The sequence below is a fragment of the Patella vulgata genome, chromosome 4 (assembly GCF_932274485.2).
Source record: "Patella vulgata chromosome 4, xgPatVulg1.2, whole genome shotgun sequence".
Classification (NCBI taxonomy): Eukaryota; Metazoa; Mollusca; class Gastropoda; family Patellidae; genus Patella; species Patella vulgata.
The window spans coordinates 67,852,089-67,873,275 of NC_065882.2; the positions used below are offsets into that span (position 1 = coordinate 67,852,089).

General features: G+C 48.3%; 59 non-coding genes across 59 annotated transcripts; all 59 read left to right on the forward strand.

Moving 5' to 3' along the window:
* The first annotated feature begins 110 nt into the window (after window positions 1-110).
* Trnav-cac (transfer RNA valine (anticodon CAC)) lies at window positions 111-183 on the forward strand. The gene has a single exon. It is a non-coding gene; the product is annotated as a tRNA-Val (tRNA).
* A 222-nt stretch (window positions 184-405) lies between these two features.
* Window positions 406-478, forward strand: Trnav-aac (transfer RNA valine (anticodon AAC)). The gene has a single exon. It is a non-coding gene; the product is annotated as a tRNA-Val (tRNA).
* A 71-nt stretch (window positions 479-549) lies between these two features.
* Window positions 550-622, forward strand: Trnav-uac (transfer RNA valine (anticodon UAC)). Its single transcript has one exon. It is a non-coding gene; the product is annotated as a tRNA-Val (tRNA).
* Window positions 623-850: 228 nt separating this feature from the next.
* On the forward strand, window positions 851-923 carry Trnav-cac (transfer RNA valine (anticodon CAC)). The gene has a single exon. It is a non-coding gene; the product is annotated as a tRNA-Val (tRNA).
* A 222-nt stretch (window positions 924-1,145) lies between these two features.
* On the forward strand, window positions 1,146-1,218 carry Trnav-aac (transfer RNA valine (anticodon AAC)). The gene has a single exon. It is a non-coding gene; the product is annotated as a tRNA-Val (tRNA).
* Window positions 1,219-1,289: 71 nt separating this feature from the next.
* On the forward strand, window positions 1,290-1,362 carry Trnav-uac (transfer RNA valine (anticodon UAC)). The gene has a single exon. It is a non-coding gene; the product is annotated as a tRNA-Val (tRNA).
* Window positions 1,363-1,592: 230 nt separating this feature from the next.
* On the forward strand, window positions 1,593-1,665 carry Trnav-cac (transfer RNA valine (anticodon CAC)). Its single transcript has one exon. It is a non-coding gene; the product is annotated as a tRNA-Val (tRNA).
* A 222-nt stretch (window positions 1,666-1,887) lies between these two features.
* On the forward strand, window positions 1,888-1,960 carry Trnav-aac (transfer RNA valine (anticodon AAC)). The gene has a single exon. It is a non-coding gene; the product is annotated as a tRNA-Val (tRNA).
* Window positions 1,961-2,031: 71 nt separating this feature from the next.
* Window positions 2,032-2,104, forward strand: Trnav-uac (transfer RNA valine (anticodon UAC)). Its single transcript has one exon. It is a non-coding gene; the product is annotated as a tRNA-Val (tRNA).
* A 229-nt stretch (window positions 2,105-2,333) lies between these two features.
* On the forward strand, window positions 2,334-2,406 carry Trnav-cac (transfer RNA valine (anticodon CAC)). Its single transcript has one exon. It is a non-coding gene; the product is annotated as a tRNA-Val (tRNA).
* A 222-nt stretch (window positions 2,407-2,628) lies between these two features.
* Trnav-aac (transfer RNA valine (anticodon AAC)) lies at window positions 2,629-2,701 on the forward strand. The gene has a single exon. It is a non-coding gene; the product is annotated as a tRNA-Val (tRNA).
* Window positions 2,702-2,772: 71 nt separating this feature from the next.
* Trnav-uac (transfer RNA valine (anticodon UAC)) lies at window positions 2,773-2,845 on the forward strand. The gene has a single exon. It is a non-coding gene; the product is annotated as a tRNA-Val (tRNA).
* A 230-nt stretch (window positions 2,846-3,075) lies between these two features.
* Trnav-cac (transfer RNA valine (anticodon CAC)) lies at window positions 3,076-3,148 on the forward strand. The gene has a single exon. It is a non-coding gene; the product is annotated as a tRNA-Val (tRNA).
* A 222-nt stretch (window positions 3,149-3,370) lies between these two features.
* Window positions 3,371-3,443, forward strand: Trnav-aac (transfer RNA valine (anticodon AAC)). Its single transcript has one exon. It is a non-coding gene; the product is annotated as a tRNA-Val (tRNA).
* Window positions 3,444-3,514: 71 nt separating this feature from the next.
* Window positions 3,515-3,587, forward strand: Trnav-uac (transfer RNA valine (anticodon UAC)). Its single transcript has one exon. It is a non-coding gene; the product is annotated as a tRNA-Val (tRNA).
* A 228-nt stretch (window positions 3,588-3,815) lies between these two features.
* Trnav-cac (transfer RNA valine (anticodon CAC)) lies at window positions 3,816-3,888 on the forward strand. Its single transcript has one exon. It is a non-coding gene; the product is annotated as a tRNA-Val (tRNA).
* Window positions 3,889-4,110: 222 nt separating this feature from the next.
* Trnav-aac (transfer RNA valine (anticodon AAC)) lies at window positions 4,111-4,183 on the forward strand. The gene has a single exon. It is a non-coding gene; the product is annotated as a tRNA-Val (tRNA).
* A 71-nt stretch (window positions 4,184-4,254) lies between these two features.
* On the forward strand, window positions 4,255-4,327 carry Trnav-uac (transfer RNA valine (anticodon UAC)). Its single transcript has one exon. It is a non-coding gene; the product is annotated as a tRNA-Val (tRNA).
* A 229-nt stretch (window positions 4,328-4,556) lies between these two features.
* Trnav-cac (transfer RNA valine (anticodon CAC)) lies at window positions 4,557-4,629 on the forward strand. The gene has a single exon. It is a non-coding gene; the product is annotated as a tRNA-Val (tRNA).
* Window positions 4,630-4,851: 222 nt separating this feature from the next.
* Trnav-aac (transfer RNA valine (anticodon AAC)) lies at window positions 4,852-4,924 on the forward strand. Its single transcript has one exon. It is a non-coding gene; the product is annotated as a tRNA-Val (tRNA).
* Window positions 4,925-4,995: 71 nt separating this feature from the next.
* Window positions 4,996-5,068, forward strand: Trnav-uac (transfer RNA valine (anticodon UAC)). Its single transcript has one exon. It is a non-coding gene; the product is annotated as a tRNA-Val (tRNA).
* A 229-nt stretch (window positions 5,069-5,297) lies between these two features.
* Window positions 5,298-5,370, forward strand: Trnav-cac (transfer RNA valine (anticodon CAC)). Its single transcript has one exon. It is a non-coding gene; the product is annotated as a tRNA-Val (tRNA).
* Window positions 5,371-5,592: 222 nt separating this feature from the next.
* Trnav-aac (transfer RNA valine (anticodon AAC)) lies at window positions 5,593-5,665 on the forward strand. The gene has a single exon. It is a non-coding gene; the product is annotated as a tRNA-Val (tRNA).
* Window positions 5,666-5,736: 71 nt separating this feature from the next.
* On the forward strand, window positions 5,737-5,809 carry Trnav-uac (transfer RNA valine (anticodon UAC)). Its single transcript has one exon. It is a non-coding gene; the product is annotated as a tRNA-Val (tRNA).
* Window positions 5,810-6,038: 229 nt separating this feature from the next.
* Trnav-cac (transfer RNA valine (anticodon CAC)) lies at window positions 6,039-6,111 on the forward strand. Its single transcript has one exon. It is a non-coding gene; the product is annotated as a tRNA-Val (tRNA).
* A 222-nt stretch (window positions 6,112-6,333) lies between these two features.
* On the forward strand, window positions 6,334-6,406 carry Trnav-aac (transfer RNA valine (anticodon AAC)). Its single transcript has one exon. It is a non-coding gene; the product is annotated as a tRNA-Val (tRNA).
* Window positions 6,407-6,477: 71 nt separating this feature from the next.
* On the forward strand, window positions 6,478-6,550 carry Trnav-uac (transfer RNA valine (anticodon UAC)). The gene has a single exon. It is a non-coding gene; the product is annotated as a tRNA-Val (tRNA).
* A 228-nt stretch (window positions 6,551-6,778) lies between these two features.
* Trnav-cac (transfer RNA valine (anticodon CAC)) lies at window positions 6,779-6,851 on the forward strand. Its single transcript has one exon. It is a non-coding gene; the product is annotated as a tRNA-Val (tRNA).
* A 222-nt stretch (window positions 6,852-7,073) lies between these two features.
* Window positions 7,074-7,146, forward strand: Trnav-aac (transfer RNA valine (anticodon AAC)). Its single transcript has one exon. It is a non-coding gene; the product is annotated as a tRNA-Val (tRNA).
* Window positions 7,147-7,217: 71 nt separating this feature from the next.
* Trnav-uac (transfer RNA valine (anticodon UAC)) lies at window positions 7,218-7,290 on the forward strand. Its single transcript has one exon. It is a non-coding gene; the product is annotated as a tRNA-Val (tRNA).
* Window positions 7,291-7,518: 228 nt separating this feature from the next.
* On the forward strand, window positions 7,519-7,591 carry Trnav-cac (transfer RNA valine (anticodon CAC)). The gene has a single exon. It is a non-coding gene; the product is annotated as a tRNA-Val (tRNA).
* A 222-nt stretch (window positions 7,592-7,813) lies between these two features.
* Window positions 7,814-7,886, forward strand: Trnav-aac (transfer RNA valine (anticodon AAC)). Its single transcript has one exon. It is a non-coding gene; the product is annotated as a tRNA-Val (tRNA).
* A 71-nt stretch (window positions 7,887-7,957) lies between these two features.
* Trnav-uac (transfer RNA valine (anticodon UAC)) lies at window positions 7,958-8,030 on the forward strand. Its single transcript has one exon. It is a non-coding gene; the product is annotated as a tRNA-Val (tRNA).
* Window positions 8,031-8,259: 229 nt separating this feature from the next.
* Trnav-cac (transfer RNA valine (anticodon CAC)) lies at window positions 8,260-8,333 on the forward strand. Its single transcript has one exon. It is a non-coding gene; the product is annotated as a tRNA-Val (tRNA).
* A 222-nt stretch (window positions 8,334-8,555) lies between these two features.
* Window positions 8,556-8,628, forward strand: Trnav-aac (transfer RNA valine (anticodon AAC)). Its single transcript has one exon. It is a non-coding gene; the product is annotated as a tRNA-Val (tRNA).
* Window positions 8,629-8,699: 71 nt separating this feature from the next.
* Window positions 8,700-8,772, forward strand: Trnav-uac (transfer RNA valine (anticodon UAC)). The gene has a single exon. It is a non-coding gene; the product is annotated as a tRNA-Val (tRNA).
* A 231-nt stretch (window positions 8,773-9,003) lies between these two features.
* On the forward strand, window positions 9,004-9,076 carry Trnav-cac (transfer RNA valine (anticodon CAC)). Its single transcript has one exon. It is a non-coding gene; the product is annotated as a tRNA-Val (tRNA).
* A 222-nt stretch (window positions 9,077-9,298) lies between these two features.
* Window positions 9,299-9,371, forward strand: Trnav-aac (transfer RNA valine (anticodon AAC)). Its single transcript has one exon. It is a non-coding gene; the product is annotated as a tRNA-Val (tRNA).
* Window positions 9,372-9,442: 71 nt separating this feature from the next.
* Window positions 9,443-9,515, forward strand: Trnav-uac (transfer RNA valine (anticodon UAC)). Its single transcript has one exon. It is a non-coding gene; the product is annotated as a tRNA-Val (tRNA).
* Window positions 9,516-9,745: 230 nt separating this feature from the next.
* On the forward strand, window positions 9,746-9,818 carry Trnav-cac (transfer RNA valine (anticodon CAC)). Its single transcript has one exon. It is a non-coding gene; the product is annotated as a tRNA-Val (tRNA).
* A 222-nt stretch (window positions 9,819-10,040) lies between these two features.
* Trnav-aac (transfer RNA valine (anticodon AAC)) lies at window positions 10,041-10,113 on the forward strand. The gene has a single exon. It is a non-coding gene; the product is annotated as a tRNA-Val (tRNA).
* Window positions 10,114-10,184: 71 nt separating this feature from the next.
* Trnav-uac (transfer RNA valine (anticodon UAC)) lies at window positions 10,185-10,257 on the forward strand. Its single transcript has one exon. It is a non-coding gene; the product is annotated as a tRNA-Val (tRNA).
* Window positions 10,258-10,485: 228 nt separating this feature from the next.
* Window positions 10,486-10,558, forward strand: Trnav-cac (transfer RNA valine (anticodon CAC)). The gene has a single exon. It is a non-coding gene; the product is annotated as a tRNA-Val (tRNA).
* A 222-nt stretch (window positions 10,559-10,780) lies between these two features.
* Window positions 10,781-10,853, forward strand: Trnav-aac (transfer RNA valine (anticodon AAC)). The gene has a single exon. It is a non-coding gene; the product is annotated as a tRNA-Val (tRNA).
* A 71-nt stretch (window positions 10,854-10,924) lies between these two features.
* Window positions 10,925-10,997, forward strand: Trnav-uac (transfer RNA valine (anticodon UAC)). Its single transcript has one exon. It is a non-coding gene; the product is annotated as a tRNA-Val (tRNA).
* Window positions 10,998-11,226: 229 nt separating this feature from the next.
* On the forward strand, window positions 11,227-11,299 carry Trnav-cac (transfer RNA valine (anticodon CAC)). The gene has a single exon. It is a non-coding gene; the product is annotated as a tRNA-Val (tRNA).
* Window positions 11,300-11,521: 222 nt separating this feature from the next.
* Trnav-aac (transfer RNA valine (anticodon AAC)) lies at window positions 11,522-11,594 on the forward strand. Its single transcript has one exon. It is a non-coding gene; the product is annotated as a tRNA-Val (tRNA).
* Window positions 11,595-11,665: 71 nt separating this feature from the next.
* On the forward strand, window positions 11,666-11,738 carry Trnav-uac (transfer RNA valine (anticodon UAC)). The gene has a single exon. It is a non-coding gene; the product is annotated as a tRNA-Val (tRNA).
* A 653-nt stretch (window positions 11,739-12,391) lies between these two features.
* On the forward strand, window positions 12,392-12,464 carry Trnav-uac (transfer RNA valine (anticodon UAC)). Its single transcript has one exon. It is a non-coding gene; the product is annotated as a tRNA-Val (tRNA).
* Window positions 12,465-12,694: 230 nt separating this feature from the next.
* Window positions 12,695-12,767, forward strand: Trnav-cac (transfer RNA valine (anticodon CAC)). Its single transcript has one exon. It is a non-coding gene; the product is annotated as a tRNA-Val (tRNA).
* A 366-nt stretch (window positions 12,768-13,133) lies between these two features.
* Trnav-uac (transfer RNA valine (anticodon UAC)) lies at window positions 13,134-13,206 on the forward strand. The gene has a single exon. It is a non-coding gene; the product is annotated as a tRNA-Val (tRNA).
* Window positions 13,207-13,436: 230 nt separating this feature from the next.
* Trnav-cac (transfer RNA valine (anticodon CAC)) lies at window positions 13,437-13,509 on the forward strand. Its single transcript has one exon. It is a non-coding gene; the product is annotated as a tRNA-Val (tRNA).
* A 222-nt stretch (window positions 13,510-13,731) lies between these two features.
* Trnav-aac (transfer RNA valine (anticodon AAC)) lies at window positions 13,732-13,804 on the forward strand. The gene has a single exon. It is a non-coding gene; the product is annotated as a tRNA-Val (tRNA).
* Window positions 13,805-13,875: 71 nt separating this feature from the next.
* Window positions 13,876-13,948, forward strand: Trnav-uac (transfer RNA valine (anticodon UAC)). Its single transcript has one exon. It is a non-coding gene; the product is annotated as a tRNA-Val (tRNA).
* Window positions 13,949-14,177: 229 nt separating this feature from the next.
* Window positions 14,178-14,250, forward strand: Trnav-cac (transfer RNA valine (anticodon CAC)). Its single transcript has one exon. It is a non-coding gene; the product is annotated as a tRNA-Val (tRNA).
* Window positions 14,251-14,472: 222 nt separating this feature from the next.
* On the forward strand, window positions 14,473-14,545 carry Trnav-aac (transfer RNA valine (anticodon AAC)). The gene has a single exon. It is a non-coding gene; the product is annotated as a tRNA-Val (tRNA).
* Window positions 14,546-14,616: 71 nt separating this feature from the next.
* On the forward strand, window positions 14,617-14,689 carry Trnav-uac (transfer RNA valine (anticodon UAC)). The gene has a single exon. It is a non-coding gene; the product is annotated as a tRNA-Val (tRNA).
* A 5,282-nt stretch (window positions 14,690-19,971) lies between these two features.
* Window positions 19,972-20,044, forward strand: Trnav-uac (transfer RNA valine (anticodon UAC)). Its single transcript has one exon. It is a non-coding gene; the product is annotated as a tRNA-Val (tRNA).
* Window positions 20,045-20,273: 229 nt separating this feature from the next.
* Window positions 20,274-20,346, forward strand: Trnav-gac (transfer RNA valine (anticodon GAC)). The gene has a single exon. It is a non-coding gene; the product is annotated as a tRNA-Val (tRNA).
* The last annotated feature ends 841 nt before the right edge of the window (window positions 20,347-21,187 follow it).

The following is a 21,187-nucleotide window of genomic DNA, read 5'->3' on the forward strand; positions in this document are numbered from 1 at the left end:
GCCTGCTCGGTTTGGTGGCGAGTTCCGTCTCTCCCCCCCCCCTCCTTTTTCTCTTTCTGGTGGCAGCGCGAAAATGGCTTCAGCCCTGCATCTAAAAGGGAGAATCAAGGGGTTCGGTAGTGTAGTGGTTATCACGCTCGCCTCACACGCGAGAGGTCCTGGGTTCGACCCCCAGCCGAACCAAACGTTTTAAGTGGGGAGGCGGTAAATGAGATTGGCCGAGTGGATTAATCCCGCTGTAACAACATGCCGGAGAGATGACGAAAGCGGCGGAGCGTTACCGGTAGTCGCGGCTTATCAAAACATGTGGCTTCTTTGGACTTGTCGAAAGCTGCCGTGAAGGATGAAGATGGTGTCTTTTTGTTTTGGGCAGTGTGACACCTAATCTGGAATAGAAACGGGCAGGGTTTCGTGGTGTAGTGGTTATCACGTCTGCTTAACACGCAGAAGGTCGCGAGTTCGAGCCTCGCCGAAACCTTGGAATTTTTGTTTCCCCGGTCCAAGAGAAGCCATATAAACTTAATTGTCAGTCCAGAAAGCTAGTCTGTCGGTTCTGTGGTGTAGTGGTTATCACGTCTGCTTTACACGCAGAAGGCCGCGAGTTCGAGCCTCGCCAGAACCTGTCATTTTGGTAGCCGACGCATCGTGCTGCAGTTGAAACCGCGTGCAATCACAGAGTGGTTATGGCCGACTGCCGGCGAATTTCAGCTGCATTGGAAGGCCGCATCAGCGGGCAAACCCGCCTGCTCGGTTTGGTGGCGAGTTCCGTCTCTCCCCCCCCCTCCTTTTTCTCTTTCTGGTGGCAGCGCGAAAATGGCTTCAGCCCTGCATCTAAAAGGGAGAATCAAGGGGTTCGGTAGTGTAGTGGTTATCACGCTCGCCTCACACGCGAGAGGTCCTGGGTTCGACCCCCAGCCGAACCAAACGTTTTAAGTGGGGAGGCGGTAAATGAGATTGGCCGAGTGGATTAATCCCGCTGTAACAACATGCCGGAGAGATGACGAAAGCGGCGGAGCGTTACCGGTAGTCGCGGCTTATCAAAACATGTGGCTTCTTTGGACTTGTCGAAAGCTGCCGTGAAGGATGAAGATGGTGTCTTTTTGTTTTGGGCAGTGTGACACCTAATCTGGAATAGAAACGGGCAGGGTTTCGTGGTGTAGTGGTTATCACGTCTGCTTAACACGCAGAAGGTCGCGAGTTCGAGCCTCGCCGAAACCTTGGAATTTTTGTTTCCCCGGTCCAAGAGAAGCCATATAAACTTAATTGTCAGTCCAGAAAGCTAGTCTGTCGGTTCTGTGGTGTAGTGGTTATCACGTCTGCTTTACACGCAGAAGGCCGCGAGTTCGAGCCTCGCCAGAACCTGTCATTTTGGTAGCCGACGCATCGTGCTGCAGTTGAAACCGCGTGCAATCACAGAGTGGTTATGGCCGACTGCCGGCGAATTTCAGCTGCATTGGAAGGCCGCATCAGCGGGCAAACCCGCCTGCTCGGTTTGGTGGCGAGTTCCGTCTCTCCCCCCCCCCCTCCTTTTTCTCTTTCTGGTGGCAGCGCGAAAATGGCTTCAGCCCTGCATCTAAAAGGGAGAATCAAGGGGTTCGGTAGTGTAGTGGTTATCACGCTCGCCTCACACGCGAGAGGTCCTGGGTTCGACCCCCAGCCGAACCAAACGTTTTAAGTGGGGAGGCGGTAAATGAGATTGGCCGAGTGGATTAATCCCGCTGTAACAACATGCCGGAGAGATGACGAAAGCGGCGGAGCGTTACCGGTAGTCGCGGCTTATCAAAACATGTGGCTTCTTTGGACTTGTCGAAAGCTGCCGTGAAGGATGAAGATGGTGTCTTTTTGTTTTGGGCAGTGTGACACCTAATCTGGAATAGAAACGGGCAGGGTTTCGTGGTGTAGTGGTTATCACGTCTGCTTAACACGCAGAAGGTCGCGAGTTCGAGCCTCGCCGAAACCTTGGAATTTTTGTTTCCCCGGTCCAAGAGAAGCCATATAAACTTAATTGTCAGTCCAGAAAGCTAGTCTGTCTGTTCTGTGGTGTAGTGGTTATCACGTCTGCTTTACACGCAGAAGGCCGCGAGTTCGAGCCTCGCCAGAACCTGTCATTTTGGTAGCCGACGCATCGTGCTGCAGTTGAAACCGCGTGCAATCACAGAGTGGTTATGGCCGACTGCCGGCGAATTTCAGCTGCATTGGAAGGCCGCATCAGCGGGCAAACCCGCCTGCTCGGTTTGGTGGCGAGTTCCGTCTCTCCCCCCCCCCTCCTTTTTCTCTTTCTGGTGGCAGCGCGAAAATGGCTTCAGCCCTGCATCTAAAAGGGAGAATCAAGGGGTTCGGTAGTGTAGTGGTTATCACGCTCGCCTCACACGCGAGAGGTCCTGGGTTCGACCCCCAGCCGAACCAAACGTTTTAAGTGGGGAGGCGGTAAATGAGATTGGCCGAGTGGATTAATCCCGCTGTAACAACATGCCGGAGAGATGACGAAAGCGGCGGAGCGTTACCGGTAGTCGCGGCTTATCAAAACATGTGGCTTCTTTGGACTTGTCGAAAGCTGCCGTGAAGGATGAAGATGGTGTCTTTTTGTTTTGGGCAGTGTGACACCTAATCTGGAATAGAAACGGGCAGGGTTTCGTGGTGTAGTGGTTATCACGTCTGCTTAACACGCAGAAGGTCGCGAGTTCGAGCCTCGCCGAAACCTTGGAATTTTTGTTTCCCCGGTCCAAGAGAAGCCATATAAACTTAATTGTCAGTCCAGAAAGCTAGTCTGTCGGTTCTGTGGTGTAGTGGTTATCACGTCTGCTTTACACGCAGAAGGCCGCGAGTTCGAGCCTCGCCAGAACCTGTCATTTTGGTAGCCGACGCATCGTGCTGCAGTTGAAACCGCGTGCAATCACAGAGTGGTTATGGCCGACTGCCGGCGAATTTCAGCTGCATTGGAAGGCCGCATCAGCGGGCAAACCCGCCTGCTCGGTTTGGTGGCGAGTTCCGTCTCTCCCCCCCCCCCTCCTTTTTCTCTTTCTGGTGGCAGCGCGAAAATGGCTTCAGCCCTGCATCTAAAAGGGAGAATCAAGGGGTTCGGTAGTGTAGTGGTTATCACGCTCGCCTCACACGCGAGAGGTCCTGGGTTCGACCCCCAGCCGAACCAAACGTTTTAAGTGGGGAGGCGGTAAATGAGATTGGCCGAGTGGATTAATCCCGCTGTAACAACATGCCGGAGAGATGACGAAAGCGGCGGAGCGTTACCGGTAGTCGCGGCTTATCAAAACATGTGGCTTCTTTGGACTTGTCGAAAGCTGCCGTGAAGGATGAAGATGGTGTCTTTTTGTTTTGGGCAGTGTGACACCTAATCTGGAATAGAAACGGGCAGGGTTTCGTGGTGTAGTGGTTATCACGTCTGCTTAACACGCAGAAGGTCGCGAGTTCGAGCCTCGCCGAAACCTTGGAATTTTTGTTTCCCCGGTCCAAGAGAAGCCATATAAACTTAATTGTCAGTCCAGAAAGCTAGTCTGTCGGTTCTGTGGTGTAGTGGTTATCACGTCTGCTTTACACGCAGAAGGCCGCGAGTTCGAGCCTCGCCAGAACCTGTCATTTTGGTAGCCGACGCATCGTGCTGCAGTTGAAACCGCGTGCAATCACAGAGTGGTTATGGCCGACTGCCGGCGAATTTCAGCTGCATTGGAAGGCCGCATCAGCGGGCAAACCCGCCTGCTCGGTTTGGTGGCGAGTTCCGTCTCTCCCCCCCCCTCCTTTTTCTCTTTCTGGTGGCAGCGCGAAAATGGCTTCAGCCCTGCATCTAAAAGGGAGAATCAAGGGGTTCGGTAGTGTAGTGGTTATCACGCTCGCCTCACACGCGAGAGGTCCTGGGTTCGACCCCCAGCCGAACCAAACGTTTTAAGTGGGGAGGCGGTAAATGAGATTGGCCGAGTGGATTAATCCCGCTGTAACAACATGCCGGAGAGATGACGAAAGCGGCGGAGCGTTACCGGTAGTCGCGGCTTATCAAAACATGTGGCTTCTTTGGACTTGTCGAAAGCTGCCGTGAAGGATGAAGATGGTGTCTTTTTGTTTTGGGCAGTGTGACACCTAATCTGGAATAGAAACGGGCAGGGTTTCGTGGTGTAGTGGTTATCACGTCTGCTTAACACGCAGAAGGTCGCGAGTTCGAGCCTCGCCGAAACCTTGGAATTTTTGTTTCCCCGGTCCAAGAGAAGCCATATAAACTTAATTGTCAGTCCAGAAAGCTAGTCTGTCGGTTCTGTGGTGTAGTGGTTATCACGTCTGCTTTACACGCAGAAGGCCGCGAGTTCGAGCCTCGCCAGAACCTGTCATTTTGGTAGCCGACGCATCGTGCTGCAGTTGAAACCGCGTGCAATCACAGAGTGGTTATGGCCGACTGCCGGCGAATTTCAGCTGCATTGGAAGGCCGCATCAGCGGGCAAACCCGCCTGCTCGGTTTGGTGGCGAGTTCCGTCTCTCCCCCCCCCCTCCTTTTTCTCTTTCTGGTGGCAGCGCGAAAATGGCTTCAGCCCTGCATCTAAAAGGGAGAATCAAGGGGTTCGGTAGTGTAGTGGTTATCACGCTCGCCTCACACGCGAGAGGTCCTGGGTTCGACCCCCAGCCGAACCAAACGTTTTAAGTGGGGAGGCGGTAAATGAGATTGGCCGAGTGGATTAATCCCGCTGTAACAACATGCCGGAGAGATGACGAAAGCGGCGGAGCGTTACCGGTAGTCGCGGCTTATCAAAACATGTGGCTTCTTTGGACTTGTCGAAAGCTGCCGTGAAGGATGAAGATGGTGTCTTTTTGTTTTGGGCAGTGTGACACCTAATCTGGAATAGAAACGGGCAGGGTTTCGTGGTGTAGTGGTTATCACGTCTGCTTAACACGCAGAAGGTCGCGAGTTCGAGCCTCGCCGAAACCTTGGAATTTTTGTTTCCCCGGTCCAAGAGAAGCCATATAAACTTAATTGTCAGTCCAGAAAGCTAGTCTGTCGGTTCTGTGGTGTAGTGGTTATCACGTCTGCTTTACACGCAGAAGGCCGCGAGTTCGAGCCTCGCCAGAACCTGTCATTTTGGTAGCCGACGCATCGTGCTGCAGTTGAAACCGCGTGCAATCACAGAGTGGTTATGGCCGACTGCCGGCGAATTTCAGCTGCATTGGAAGGCCGCATCAGCGGGCAAACCCGCCTGCTCGGTTTGGTGGCGAGTTCCGTCTCTCCCCCCCCCCTCCTTTTTCTCTTTCTGGTGGCAGCGCGAAAATGGCTTCAGCCCTGCATCTAAAAGGGAGAATCAAGGGGTTCGGTAGTGTAGTGGTTATCACGCTCGCCTCACACGCGAGAGGTCCTGGGTTCGACCCCCAGCCGAACCAAACGTTTTAAGTGGGGAGGCGGTAAATGAGATTGGCCGAGTGGATTAATCCCGCTGTAACAACATGCCGGAGAGATGACGAAAGCGGCGGAGCGTTACCGGTAGTCGCGGCTTATCAAAACATGTGGCTTCTTTGGACTTGTCGAAAGCTGCCGTGAAGGATGAAGATGGTGTCTTTTTGTTTTGGGCAGTGTGACACCTAATCTGGAATAGAAACGGGCAGGGTTTCGTGGTGTAGTGGTTATCACGTCTGCTTAACACGCAGAAGGTCGCGAGTTCGAGCCTCGCCGAAACCTTGGAATTTTTGTTTCCCCGGTCCAAGAGAAGCCATATAAACTTAATTGTCAGTCCAGAAAGCTAGTCTGTCGGTTCTGTGGTGTAGTGGTTATCACGTCTGCTTTACACGCAGAAGGCCGCGAGTTCGAGCCTCGCCAGAACCTGTCATTTTGGTAGCCGACGCATCGTGCTGCAGTTGAAACCGCGTGCAATCACAGAGTGGTTATGGCCGACTGCCGGCGAATTTCAGCTGCATTGGAAGGCCGCATCAGCGGGCAAACCCGCCTGCTCGGTTTGGTGGCGAGTTCCGTCTCTCCCCCCCCCCTCCTTTTTCTCTTTCTGGTGGCAGCGCGAAAATGGCTTCAGCCCTGCATCTAAAAGGGAGAATCAAGGGGTTCGGTAGTGTAGTGGTTATCACGCTCGCCTCACACGCGAGAGGTCCTGGGTTCGACCCCCAGCCGAACCAAACGTTTTAAGTGGGGAGGCGGTAAATGAGATTGGCCGAGTGGATTAATCCCGCTGTAACAACATGCCGGAGAGATGACGAAAGCGGCGGAGCGTTACCGGTAGTCGCGGCTTATCAAAACATGTGGCTTCTTTGGACTTGTCGAAAGCTGCCGTGAAGGATGAAGATGGTGTCTTTTTGTTTTGGGCAGTGTGACACCTAATCTGGAATAGAAACGGGCAGGGTTTCGTGGTGTAGTGGTTATCACGTCTGCTTAACACGCAGAAGGTCGCGAGTTCGAGCCTCGCCGAAACCTTGGAATTTTTGTTTCCCCGGTCCAAGAGAAGCCATATAAACTTAATTGTCAGTCCAGAAAGCTAGTCTGTCGGTTCTGTGGTGTAGTGGTTATCACGTCTGCTTTACACGCAGAAGGCCGCGAGTTCGAGCCTCGCCAGAACCTGTCATTTTGGTAGCCGACGCATCGTGCTGCAGTTGAAACCGCGTGCAATCACAGAGTGGTTATGGCCGACTGCCGGCGAATTTCAGCTGCATTGGAAGGCCGCATCAGCGGGCAAACCCGCCTGCTCGGTTTGGTGGCGAGTTCCGTCTCTCCCCCCCCCTCCTTTTTCTCTTTCTGGTGGCAGCGCGAAAATGGCTTCAGCCCTGCATCTAAAAGGGAGAATCAAGGGGTTCGGTAGTGTAGTGGTTATCACGCTCGCCTCACACGCGAGAGGTCCTGGGTTCGACCCCCAGCCGAACCAAACGTTTTAAGTGGGGAGGCGGTAAATGAGATTGGCCGAGTGGATTAATCCCGCTGTAACAACATGCCGGAGAGATGACGAAAGCGGCGGAGCGTTACCGGTAGTCGCGGCTTATCAAAACATGTGGCTTCTTTGGACTTGTCGAAAGCTGCCGTGAAGGATGAAGATGGTGTCTTTTTGTTTTGGGCAGTGTGACACCTAATCTGGAATAGAAACGGGCAGGGTTTCGTGGTGTAGTGGTTATCACGTCTGCTTAACACGCAGAAGGTCGCGAGTTCGAGCCTCGCCGAAACCTTGGAATTTTTGTTTCCCCGGTCCAAGAGAAGCCATATAAACTTAATTGTCAGTCCAGAAAGCTAGTCTGTCGGTTCTGTGGTGTAGTGGTTATCACGTCTGCTTTACACGCAGAAGGCCGCGAGTTCGAGCCTCGCCAGAACCTGTCATTTTGGTAGCCGACGCATCGTGCTGCAGTTGAAACCGCGTGCAATCACAGAGTGGTTATGGCCGACTGCCGGCGAATTTCAGCTGCATTGGAAGGCCGCATCAGCGGGCAAACCCGCCTGCTCGGTTTGGTGGCGAGTTCCGTCTCTCCCCCCCCCTCCTTTTTCTCTTTCTGGTGGCAGCGCGAAAATGGCTTCAGCCCTGCATCTAAAAGGGAGAATCAAGGGGTTCGGTAGTGTAGTGGTTATCACGCTCGCCTCACACGCGAGAGGTCCTGGGTTCGACCCCCAGCCGAACCAAACGTTTTAAGTGGGGAGGCGGTAAATGAGATTGGCCGAGTGGATTAATCCCGCTGTAACAACATGCCGGAGAGATGACGAAAGCGGCGGAGCGTTACCGGTAGTCGCGGCTTATCAAAACATGTGGCTTCTTTGGACTTGTCGAAAGCTGCCGTGAAGGATGAAGATGGTGTCTTTTTGTTTTGGGCAGTGTGACACCTAATCTGGAATAGAAACGGGCAGGGTTTCGTGGTGTAGTGGTTATCACGTCTGCTTAACACGCAGAAGGTCGCGAGTTCGAGCCTCGCCGAAACCTTGGAATTTTTGTTTCCCCGGTCCAAGAGAAGCCATATAAACTTAATTGTCAGTCCAGAAAGCTAGTCTGTCGGTTCTGTGGTGTAGTGGTTATCACGTCTGCTTTACACGCAGAAGGCCGCGAGTTCGAGCCTCGCCAGAACCTGTCATTTTGGTAGCCGACGCATCGTGCTGCAGTTGAAACCGCGTGCAATCACAGAGTGGTTATGGCCGACTGCCGGCGAATTTCAGCTGCATTGGAAGGCCGCATCAGCGGGCAAACCCGCCTGCTCGGTTTGGTGGCGAGTTCCGTCTCTCCCCCCCCCCTCCTTTTTCTCTTTCTGGTGGCAGCGCGAAAATGGCTTCAGCCCTGCATCTAAAAGGGAGAATCAAGGGGTTCGGTAGTGTAGTGGTTATCACGCTCGCCTCACACGCGAGAGGTCCTGGGTTCGACCCCCCAGCCGAACCAAACGTTTTAAGTGGGGAGGCGGTAAATGAGATTGGCCGAGTGGATTAATCCCGCTGTAACAACATGCCGGAGAGATGACGAAAGCGGCGGAGCGTTACCGGTAGTCGCGGCTTATCAAAACATGTGGCTTCTTTGGACTTGTCGAAAGCTGCCGTGAAGGATGAAGATGGTGTCTTTTTGTTTTGGGCAGTGTGACACCTAATCTGGAATAGAAACGGGCAGGGTTTCGTGGTGTAGTGGTTATCACGTCTGCTTAACACGCAGAAGGTCGCGAGTTCGAGCCTCGCCGAAACCTTGGAATTTTTGTTTCCCCGGTCCAAGAGAAGCCATATAAACTTAATTGTCAGTCCAGAAAGCTAGTCTGTCGGTTCTGTGGTGTAGTGGTTATCACGTCTGCTTTACACGCGGAAGGCCGCGAGTTCGAGCCTCGCCAGAACCTGTCATTTTGGTAGCCGACGCATCGTGCTGCAGTTGAAACCGCGTGCAATCACAGAGTGGTTATGGCCGACTGCCGGCGAATTTCAGCTGCATTGGAAGGCCGCATCAGCGGGCAAACCCGCCTGCTCGGTTTGGTGGCGAGTTCCGTCTCTCCCCCCCCCCCCTCCTTTTTCTCTTTCTGGTGGCAGCGCGAAAATGGCTTCAGCCCTGCATCTAAAAGGGAGAATCAAGGGGTTCGGTAGTGTAGTGGTTATCACGCTCGCCTCACACGCGAGAGGTCCTGGGTTCGACCCCCAGCCGAACCAAACGTTTTAAGTGGGGAGGCGGTAAATGAGATTGGCCGAGTGGATTAATCCCGCTGTAACAACATGCCGGAGAGATGACGAAAGCGGCGGAGCGTTACCGGTAGTCGCGGCTTATCAAAACATGTGGCTTCTTTGGACTTGTCGAAAGCTGCCGTGAAGGATGAAGATGGTGTCTTTTTGTTTTGGGCAGTGTGACACCTAATCTGGAATAGAAACGGGCAGGGTTTCGTGGTGTAGTGGTTATCACGTCTGCTTAACACGCAGAAGGTCGCGAGTTCGAGCCTCGCCGAAACCTTGGAATTTTTGTTTCCCCGGTCCAAGAGAAGCCATATAAACTTAATTGTCAGTCCAGAAAGCTAGTCTGTCGGTTCTGTGGTGTAGTGGTTATCACGTCTGCTTTACACGCAGAAGGCCGCGAGTTCGAGCCTCGCCAGAACCTGTCATTTTGGTAGCCGACGCATCGTGCTGCAGTTGAAACCGCGTGCAATCACAGAGTGGTTATGGCCGACTGCCGGCGAATTTCAGCTGCATTGGAAGGCCGCATCAGCGGGCAAACCCGCCTGCTCGGTTTGGTGGCGAGTTCCGTCTCTCCCCCCCCCCCTCCTTTTTCTCTTTCTGGTGGCAGCGCGAAAATGGCTTCAGCCCTGCATCTAAAAGGGAGAATCAAGGGGTTCGGTAGTGTAGTGGTTATCACGCTCGCCTCACACGCGAGAGGTCCTGGGTTCGACCCCCAGCCGAACCAAACGTTTTAAGTGGGGAGGCGGTAAATGAGATTGGCCGAGTGGATTAATCCCGCTGTAACAACATGCCGGAGAGATGACGAAAGCGGCGGAGCGTTACCGGTAGTCGCGGCTTATCAAAACATGTGGCTTCTTTGGACTTGTCGAAAGCTGCCGTGAAGGATGAAGATGGTGTCTTTTTGTTTTGGGCAGTGTGACACCTAATCTGGAATAGAAACGGGCAGGGTTTCGTGGTGTAGTGGTTATCACGTCTGCTTAACACGCAGAAGGTCGCGAGTTCGAGCCTCGCCGAAACCTTGGAATTTTTGTTTCCCCGGTCCAAGAGAAGCCATATAAACTTAATTGTCAGTCCAGAAAGCTAGTCTGTCGGTTCTGTGGTGTAGTGGTTATCACGTCTGCTTTACACGCAGAAGGCCGCGAGTTCGAGCCTCGCCAGAACCTGTCATTTTGGTAGCCGACGCATCGTGCTGCAGTTGAAACCGCGTGCAATCACAGAGTGGTTATGGCCGACTGCCGGCGAATTTCAGCTGCATTGGAAGGCCGCATCAGCGGGCAAACCCGCCTGCTCGGTTTGGTGGCGAGTTCCGTCTCTCCCCCCCCCTCCTTTTTCTCTTTCTGGTGGCAGCGCGAAAATGGCTTCAGCCCTGCATCTAAAAGGGAGAATCAAGGGGTTCGGTAGTGTAGTGGTTATCACGCTCGCCTCACACGCGAGAGGTCCTGGGTTCGACCCCCAGCCGAACCAAACGTTTTAAGTGGGGAGGCGGTAAATGAGATTGGCCGAGTGGATTAATCCCGCTGTAACAACATGCCGGAGAGATGACGAAAGCGGCGGAGCGTTACCGGTAGTCGCGGCTTATCAAAACATGTGGCTTCTTTGGACTTGTCGAAAGCTGCCGTGAAGGATGAAGATGGTGTCTTTTTGTTTTGGGCAGTGTGACACCTAATCTGGAATAGAAACGGGCAGGGTTTCGTGGTGTAGTGGTTATCACGTCTGCTTAACACGCAGAAGGTCGCGAGTTCGAGCCTCGCCGAAACCTTGGAATTTTTGTTTCCCCGGTCCAAGAGAAGCCATATAAACTTAATTGTCAGTCCAGAAAGCTAGTCTGTCGGTTCTGTGGTGTAGTGGTTATCACGTCTGCTTTACACGCAGAAGGCCGCGAGTTCGAGCCTCGCCAGAACCTGTCATTTTGGTAGCCGACGCATCGTGCTGCAGTTGAAACCGCGTGCAATCACAGAGTGGTTATGGCCGACTGCCGGCGAATTTCAGCTGCATTGGAAGGCCGCATCAGCGGGCAAACCCGCCTGCTCGGTTTGGTGGCGAGTTCCGTCTCTCCCCCCCCCCTCCTTTTTCTCTTTCTGGTGGCAGCGCGAAAATGGCTTCAGCCCTGCATCTAAAAGGGAGAATCAAGGGGTTCGGTAGTGTAGTGGTTATCACGCTCGCCTCACACGCGAGAGGTCCTGGGTTCGACCCCCAGCCGAACCAAACGTTTTAAGTGGGGAGGCGGTAAATGAGATTGGCCGAGTGGATTAATCCCGCTGTAACAACATGCCGGAGAGATGACGAAAGCGGCGGAGCGTTACCGGTAGTCGCGGCTTATCAAAACATGTGGCTTCTTTGGACTTGTCGAAAGCTGCCGTGAAGGATGAAGATGGTGTCTTTTTGTTTTGGGCAGTGTGACACCTAATCTGGAATAGAAACGGGCAGGGTTTCGTGGTGTAGTGGTTATCACGTCTGCTTAACACGCAGAAGGTCGCGAGTTCGAGCCTCGCCGAAACCTTGGAATTTTTGTTTCCCCGGTCCAAGAGAAGCCATATAAACTTAATTGTCAGTCCAGAAAGCTAGTCTGTCGGTTCTGTGGTGTAGTGGTTATCACGTCTGCTTTACACGCAGAAGGCCGCGAGTTCGAGCCTCGCCAGAACCTGTCATTTTGGTAGCCGACGCATCGTGCTGCAGTTGAAACCGCGTGCAATCACAGAGTGGTTATGGCCGACTGCCGGCGAATTTCAGCTGCATTGGAAGGCCGCATCAGCGGGCAAACCCGCCTGCTCGGTTTGGTGGCGAGTTCCGTCTCTCCCCCCCCCCCTCCTTTTTCTCTTTCTGGTGGCAGCGCGAAAATGGCTTCAGCCCTGCATCTAAAAGGGAGAATCAAGGGGTTATCACGCTCGCCTCACACGCGAGAGGTCCTGGGTTCGACCCCCAGCCGAACCAAACGTTTTAAGTGGGGAGGCGGTAAATGAGATTGGCCGAGTGGATTAATCCCGCTGTAACAACATGCCGGAGAGATGACGAAAGCGGCGGAGCGTTACCGGTAGTCGCGGCTTATCAAAACATGTGGCTTCTTTGGACTTGTCGAAAGCTGCCGTGAAGGATGAAGATGGTGTCTTTTTGTTTTGGGCAGTGTGACACCTAATCTGGAATAGAAACGGGCAGGGTTTCGTGGTGTAGTGGTTATCACGTCTGCTTAACACGCAGAAGGTCGCGAGTTGGGGCCTCGTCGAAACCTTGGAATTATTGTTTCCCCGGTCCAAGAGAAGCCATATAAACTTAATTGTCAGTCCAGAAAGCTAGTCTGTCGGTTCTGTGGTGTAGTGGTTATCACGTCTGCTTTACACGCAGAAGGCCGCGAGTTCGAGCCTCGCCAGAACCTGTCATTTTGGTAGCCGACGCATCGTGCTGCAGTTGAAACCGCGTGCAATCACAGAGTGGTTATGGCCGACTGCCGGCGAATTTCAGCTGCATTGGAAGGCCGCATCAGCGGGCAAACCCGCCTGCTCGGTTTGGTGGCGAGTTCCGTCTCTCCCCCCCCCCCTCCTTTTTCTCTTTCTGGTGGCAGCGCGAAAATGGCTTCAGCCCTGCATCTAAAAGGGAGAATCAAGGGGTTCGGTAGTGTAGTGGTTATCACGCTCGCCTCACACGCGAGAGGTCCTGGGTTCGACCCCCAGCCGAACCAAACGTTTTAAGTGGGGAGGCGGTAAATGAGATTGGCCGAGTGGATTAATCCCGCTGTAACAACATGCCGGAGAGATGACGAAAGCGGCGGAGCGTTACCGGTAGTCGCGGCTTATCAAAACATGTGGCTTCTTTGGACTTGTCGAAAGCTGCCGTGAAGGATGAAGATGGTGTCTTTTTGTTTTGGGCAGTGTGACACCTAATCTGGAATAGAAACGGGCAGGGTTTCGTGGTGTAGTGGTTATCACGTCTGCTTAACACGCAGAAGGTCGCGAGTTGGGGCCTCGTCGAAACCTTGGAATTATTGTTTCCCCGGTCCAAGAGAAGCCATATAAACTTAATTGTCAGTCCAGAAAGCTAGTCTGTCGGTTCTGTGGTGTAGTGGTTATCACGTCTGCTTTACACGCAGAAGGCCGCGAGTTCGAGCCTCGCCAGAACCTGTCATTTTGGTAGCCGACGCAGCGTGCTGCAGTTGAAACCGCGTGCAATCACAGAGTGGTTATGGCCGACTGCCGGCGAATTTCAGCTGCATTGGAAGGCCGCATCAGCGGGCAAACCCGCCTGCTCGGTTTGGTGGCGAGTTCCGTCTCTTCCCCCCCCCCTCCTTTTTCTCTTTCTGGTGGCAGCGCGAAAATGGCTTCAGCCCTGCATCTAAAAGGGAGAATCAAGGGGTTCGGTAGTGTAGTGGTTATCACGCTCGCCTCACACGCGAGAGGTCCTGGGTTCGACCCCCAGCCGAACCAAACGTTTTAAGTGGGGAGGCGGTAAATGAGATTGGCCGAGTGGATTAATCCCGCTGTAACAACATGCCGGAGAGATGACGAAAGCGGCGGAGCGTTACCGGTAGTCGCGGCTTATCAAAACATGTGGCTTCTTTGGACTTGTCGAAAGCTGCCGTGAAGGATGAAGATGGTGTCTTTTTGTTTTGGGCAGTGTGACACCTAATCTGGAATAGAAACGGGCAGGGTTTCGTGGTGTAGTGGTTATCACGTCTGCTTAACACGCAGAAGGTCGCGAGTTCGAGCCTCGCCGAAACCTTGGAATTTTTGTTTCCCCGGTCCAAGAGAAGCCATATAAACTTAATTGTCAGTCCAGAAAGCTAGTCTGTCGGTTCTGTGGTGTAGTGGTTATCACGTCTGCTTTACACGCAGAAGGCCGCGAGTTCGAGCCTCGCCAGAACCTGTCATTTTGGTAGCCGACGCATCGTGCTGCAGTTGAAACCGCGTGCAATCACAGAGTGGTTATGGCCGACTGCCGGCGAATTTCAGCTGCATTGGAAGGCCGCATCAGCGGGCAAACCCGCCTGCTCGGTTTGGTGGCGAGTTCCGTCTCTCCCCCCCCCCTCCTTTTTCTCTTTCTGGTGGCAGCGCGAAAATGGCTTCAGCCCTGCATCTAAAAGGGAGAATCAAGGGGTTCGGTAGTGTAGTGGTTATCACGCTCGCCTCACACGCGAGAGGTCCTGGGTTCGACCCCCAGCCGAACCAAACGTTTTAAGTGGGGAGGCGGTAAATGAGATTGGCCGAGTGGATTAATCCCGCTGTAACAACATGCCGGAGAGATGACGAAAGCGGCGGAGCGTTACCGGTAGTCGCGGCTTATCAAAACATGTGGCTTCTTTGGACTTGTCGAAAGCTGCCGTGAAGGATGAAGATGGTGTCTTTTTGTTTTGGGCAGTGTGACACCTAATCTGGAATAGAAACGGGCAGGGTTTCGTGGTGTAGTGGTTATCACGTCTGCTTAACACGCAGAAGGTCGCGAGTTCGAGCCTCGCCGAAACCTTGGAATTTTTGTTTCCCCGGTCCAAGAGAAGCCATATAAACTTAATTGTCAGTCCAGAAAGCTAGTCTGTCGGTTCTGTGGTGTAGTGGTTATCACGTCTGCTTTACACGCAGAAGGCCGCGAGTTCGAGCCTCGCCAGAACCTGTCATTTTAGATGTAATCGTTGCAACATGTCAGGACACGAGTATCGTAATTGCAGCACAAAAACCTGCATGTTATGTGAAAAATACACAACTCTGTGTACATGCACACTGACCGTCCTAACGAAAGCAGAGTTTGAAAATAAAAAAAGAGGTCGAAACATATACTCCTCTTCCTACTCATCATCTAATGATCCAAAACGCTCAAAGGGCGACCAGCTTGACACGGGGTTAACTTCGGGCGTTTCAGAGGATAACTTGAATGTTAGTATCGATAGCGAGACGGATTGGCTAGCTTTGGGCGACCCCCAACATCATACGAGGTCAGGGCCCTGTTTCACGAAATTTTAGCTAAAGATAAAATCCAAATTTTAGTAGATACTTCAATTTTGATTGGCTAAGCACTAAAACCAATATAATATTATCCAAGCAAATTACTAAAATTTGGATTTTATCTTAGTTAAAATTTCGGGAAACAGGCCCCAGAAATAGAGAAAGGGCAAGATTCGGGCGGTACCATCAACTTTAAAGAAAACCAATCTAGTAGGTACGATTCGGGCGGGGAATGTGTAAACACACCAAATCTTCTACCGGGGAGCCGCGAAAGTGCAACAAACGACCCCCAAATGTCAGAGACCCCACAATTTGAAACCGTGCGACCAGATTCGTTAAATATCGACGAAATCACAAAACCTGCAACAACCAAAGTAAAAGACAAGACAGCAACGACAGGAAAGAAAAAAGAAGGAGATACAGAGGATGAAGAAGAAAGAACAGGTTACACAATAGTAGGAAGAAGGCGAAAGATTAAAATAAAACCTAACTTAAACAAAGAAAATTCAAGATCAAGGTAAAGATCAAATACAAGAAAAATAGACACTTAACATTTAAAATGTTTAATATAGCTACATATAACGTAAACAAACTCCGAAATCTCAATAAAATAGATCTAGTGTTCAAACAGCTAAGCTTACTCAATACATCGATTGCACGTCTCCAAGAAACTTATTGGGACGAAGATCTTATCCAAACAGTGTCAAAAAAATGGAATGGCTCAGTTTTATATAATAACTTTAATAACAACACTAATAGCCGCGGAACTGCCATCCTATTCACAGATACTTTCCTAACTAAAATTTCGATTGACAACATCAAGAAAGACAGCGAAGGTCGAATTCTTAGCGTAAAATTTACTCATAATCAACATGAACAGAAAATTAACGTTATTAGTATATATGCACCCAACAACGACAGCGACCGCGCCAACTTCTATTTATCACTATACAATTATGTTGATCAAAATTACGAAACTATTATATGTGGAGACTTCAATGAAATCATGGACCCAGTATTTGATCAAGCCGTAGGCATGAATACCTTTTGTCCGAGGACTGTACAAAAGCTACAAGCTTTTCTTGAATTTGCAACATTGATAGATCTATGGCGAAACAGAAACCCAGACAAAAGGGAATTCACCAGACGGCAGTACGTTAATGGTTGTTTATAACAATCCCGAATAGACCACTTCTTAGTAAGTAGAAAATTATTAGAGTATATAATAAGTTGTTATATTAAGCACATATCCTATAGCGATCACGATTTACTACTTTTAAAACTAGAATTTGGGTGTCGAGATAAGGGTCCAGGGTTGTTCATTCACAACAATACTCATCTTAAAGATTGTAATTATGTACAATCAATCGAACAATTGATTATTAGTAGCAAAGACTGTCCTCTCTATGAAAATGAAATATCGATATGGTAGGACAACCTAAAATAAAAACATAAAGGTCAATCGATACACAGAAACGAATTTGTGAAACAAATTAAGTTAGAAAACGATTTAAAGAGAGAATACAGCAAATTGTCTAAAAATCAAAATCATGATCAATGTAAGTTAAAAGAATTAGAAATAGAATTAGAAGATATTAATAGATATAAATGTGAGGGCGCTATCCTACGATCTTAAAGTAAGCTAGCGCTCGATTCAGACAGAAACACGCAGTTCTTCCTAGGTCCGGAAATCTCAAAATAAAACAAACAGACTATCCATAGTTTAATTAACGAAAAAGGAAAGACTGTCTATGATACTAAAGATATATTAGAAACACAGACATCCTTTTACGCAAAACTCTATCAAAAAGAAGAGATATGTACGGAAAAACAAAATACATTAATAGAGCTTATCAACATCAAACTTTCAGAAACCGAAAAAGAACTGTGTGAGGCTGATTTTAAGCTAAATGAATTTACAAATGCATTAAAGGCAATGAAACGTAATAGGTCACCAGGCCTTGGTGGTCTAACCGTCGAGTTCTACTTATGTTTCTGGAAAATTATTGGCCCCATATTATTAAAGGTAATAAATAATCTAAACGTACAGGGAGAACTAACCAGATCCATGCGGAGTGGAGTTATCTCCCTGTTTTTTCAAAAATAAAGGCGATAAGCAAGACCTCAAAAATTGGAAACCAATTACGTTGCTCAACGTTGACTATAAGCTGATTTCCAAAGTCCTAGCAACCAGACTAAAATCAGTAGTTGGTAATCTGATATCAAAAGATCAATCATGCAGTATACCCGGAAGGGATATTCTTAACAACATATGTTCCATAAGAGACGTAATCGATTTTATATTAGATAGAGATGACACAGCCTTTATTGTTAAATTAGATCAAATGAAGGCCTTTGATATGGTGTCACATGATTACCTATATAATATATTAGAAAAATTTGGTTTTGGTACTAAGTTTATTAATAACATAAAATTGTTATACAACAACATTAGAAGCTGTACGAAATCAAATGGACATCTGTCAAAAATGTTTCACGTGGTCCGTCAAGGGTGTCCGATATCAGGCCTCCTCTATATTCTATGCGCTGAACCCTTATCCCTACTTTTTAAGTCAAATTCGCGGATACGAGGTATCGATATTAATGGTAATACATCCCTGGTCTATCGACACTCAGACGATACCTCTATTACCGTCCCGAACATAAGTTCAGTGACAGAAATCTTTTCATGTGTTGAAACATACTCATGTTGCACTGGAGATAAAATTAACAAAAGCAAATAAGAAGTGCTAGTAATCTCAAATTCCAGACGGCAAGTCAATCTGAAATGCGATGCTTCCATCAAATACGAGGCTATCGAAATTTTAGGCATATTTATAGATCCCGATAAAGTACTATGTGAACAAAAAAACTTTAATAACAAATTGACTAAAATTAAACAGCTACTAGGTCTATGGACTAAAAGACAACTTACTCTACAAAGAAAAGCTTCTGTCATTCAATCGCTTATAGTGTCCAAGATACTATACACAGTATCAATCTGTCCAGTTTCTAACTGGTTTATACAGGAGTTTTCAAGTACTATCAATAAATTCCTTTGGAACAATAATCCACCCAAGATTAAACACGCAACAGTGATAGGCACTTCCCAAGATGGCGGATTAAATCTCCCAGACACCTCTTTAAAGATTGCCGCTTTGCGACTTAATATGGTTAGAAAATATTTTGATACAGATATATCATGTATATGGAAGGAATGTATGACACTTTTTCTAAAACAGTATAAAGGCATGAATCTGAGCCATAATGTCTTCCATATACTACTTGATCATAAATTTGTTAAGTTACTACCTCCATTTTATCAAGAAATATTAGAAGCATGGTATACCTTATCAGGTAATCAGTTTATAGAACCTGATAACTATAACGACATAATAAATCAACCCTTATTCGATAATAGTTACACAGTAAATAACAATAAACCGTTATATTTTGAATCATTTATAAATGCAGGTATCAAACAAGTAGCAGATATATCTTATATGTACGTTCCCAATTTCTTACCGAGTGACGTCATTATAGACGAAACACACGATCACGACCCTGAAATAAATGAAAATGTCATAGAACAAAAATACGAACTACTATTAGCAACCATTCCACAAAAGTGGAAAGACGTCATAAATACTAGGTGTAAGCATGAGCAGTCTGACCCAAAACTTAGTTTTAGAATCGTAAAAAAGGTATGTAATTCTGACTGTCTAACAACAAAATTCGTATATAATATCCTAAGAAAAGTAAAATTCAAAGAGGCATCCTCCATCCCCTTCTGGGAAGCCCAAAGTATTGTACTTGATGACGAAGCCTGGAAAAGACACACATCTAGATGGAAAGACTACCAAACAATAGAACTAGATTTTAAAATTTTACACAACATAGTATATACAAAAGATAAATTATTTAGATTCAATATTACAGAAAATGATTTATGTCCAGTATGTTTTCAAGAAGTAGTAGATCTTAGACACCTATTTATATTTTGTTCATGTATTACTGCATTTAAAGAATATATCTATAAGAGATATTGTAGAAGTTTTCTATCCAAATACGAATATTTCAATATCGGAGTTCGAATATTTTTTATTGTTTGGTGTAAAGAGTAAAAATAATAAACACCATATATTTCTAAACTTAGTATTAGCCTTTTATAGACAAGTAGTGTATATACAAAGAATGTCCTTTTTAAAAAAAAAAAGAGAACAATTCTGAATCAAAAGTCATTATTCCAGAAAAAGATGTTAAATCATTTAAATTATGTCATGTTACACGACACTTTAAAAATTTCAAGTCTAATATTACCAGGCAATACGTATATTAATGTAGAAAACAATATGATATTACACAATTTTCCTTCTTATATAGATTATATTAATTTAAAAAATGTTGATAAAATGACACCAATAGATATATATATATATATATATTAGTAGAATGAAATTATTATGTAAGAAGAGGCTGAAAAAAGAAGATAAATGTAGAAGCCATGAGATTATATACAATGGCTTTATAAACAGCATCGACTTTTACTTTGTTCAAAATTGTACATAAAATGTAACTTTAAACAGAACATGTAAAAAATAGATTATAACTACGTTTTGCTCCCTGTATCTGTTATTACCTTTACACTTGTTAATATGTTAACCTTATACTTTGAATAAAAATGTTAAAAAAAAAATCACGTCTGCTTAACACGCAGAAGCTGTCCGGGCAAAATTTCCCTCATAGCAAACTGTATACTGTATGGCGTATGCCCGTCTTCATTAGCCCAGGTTAGGAGCAGAACAGTGGGACGTTAAACTCCATTTCATTTCATTTCATTTCAACACGCAGAAGGTCGTGAGTTCGAGCCTCGCCGAAACCTTGGAATTTTTGTTTCCCCGGTCCAAGAGAAGCCATATAAACTTAACTGTCAGTCCAGAAAGCTAGTCTGTCGGTTCTGTGGTGTAGTGGTTATCACGTCTGCTTTACACGCAGAAGGCCGCGAATTCGAGCCTCGCCAGAACCTGTCAATTTGGTAGCCGACGCATCGTGCTGCAGTTGAAACCGCCAGCAATCACAGAGTGGTTATGGCCGACCGTCCGGCGAATTTCAGCTGCAGGTGAAGGCCGCATCAGCGGGCAAACCCGCCTGCTCGGTTTGGTGGGGAGTTCCGTCTCCCCACCCCCCTCCTTTTTCTCTTTCTGGTGGCAGCGCGAAAATGGCTTCAGCCCTGCCTCTAAAAGGGAGAATCAAGGGGTTCGGTAGTGTAGTGGTTATCACGCTCGCCTGACACGCGAGAGGTCCTAGGTTCGACCCCCACCCGAACCAAATGTTTTAAGTTTGGAGGCGGTAAATGAGATTGGCCGAGTGGATTAAACCTGCTGTAACAACATGACGAAAGCGGCGGAGCGTTACCGGTAGCCGCGGCTTATCAAAACATGTGGCTTCTTTGGACTTGTCGAAACCTGCCACAATGGACGGAGATAGTGTCTTTTTGTTTTGGGCAGTGTGTCACCTATTCTGGAATAGAGACGAGCAGGGTTTCGTGGTGTAGTGGTTATCATATAATTGTATTATATGATGCCTGTTAATATTCTTTCGTAAATAAAGAGTTTCAAAATTTAAAAAGAAATCACGTATACTTAACATGCAGAACCTTTCACTTTGGTACCCAACGCATCCGGCAGGTGTCACATGCAGGTCAATGACGCCTAAACAGGCAAACCCGGCTGCTCAATTTGGTGGTTATCAGTCCCTCTCCACTCCCCGTTGTTGGTTCCTGGTCACAGAGCACAAATGGCTTTAGACATGCCCCTAATCGTGAGAATCAAGGGGTTCGGTAGTGGTTATCACGCTTGACTCACATGCGAGAGGTCCTGGGTTAAGACTAGTGGAGCGGCGATAACTATGATTGGCCGAGTGGATCCTATCTGCTGTAACAACATCCCATCTCACATTTCGTGCTGGGCAAATGGCGAAAGCAACCAAGCGTTGCCAGACTAAAACTTAAGCATTTCGAAACTCTTGCATGAGAAGTGTGCCTAGTTCTAAAGGGATGAGAAAACGAGGTCCATCAGTGTATACATCGTGCGGGCGGATAGCCTGGAAACAAAAGAGCTTCTGGAGTCTAGGCATAGATGAAAACCCGAGGTCCATCTCTGTAATCGTC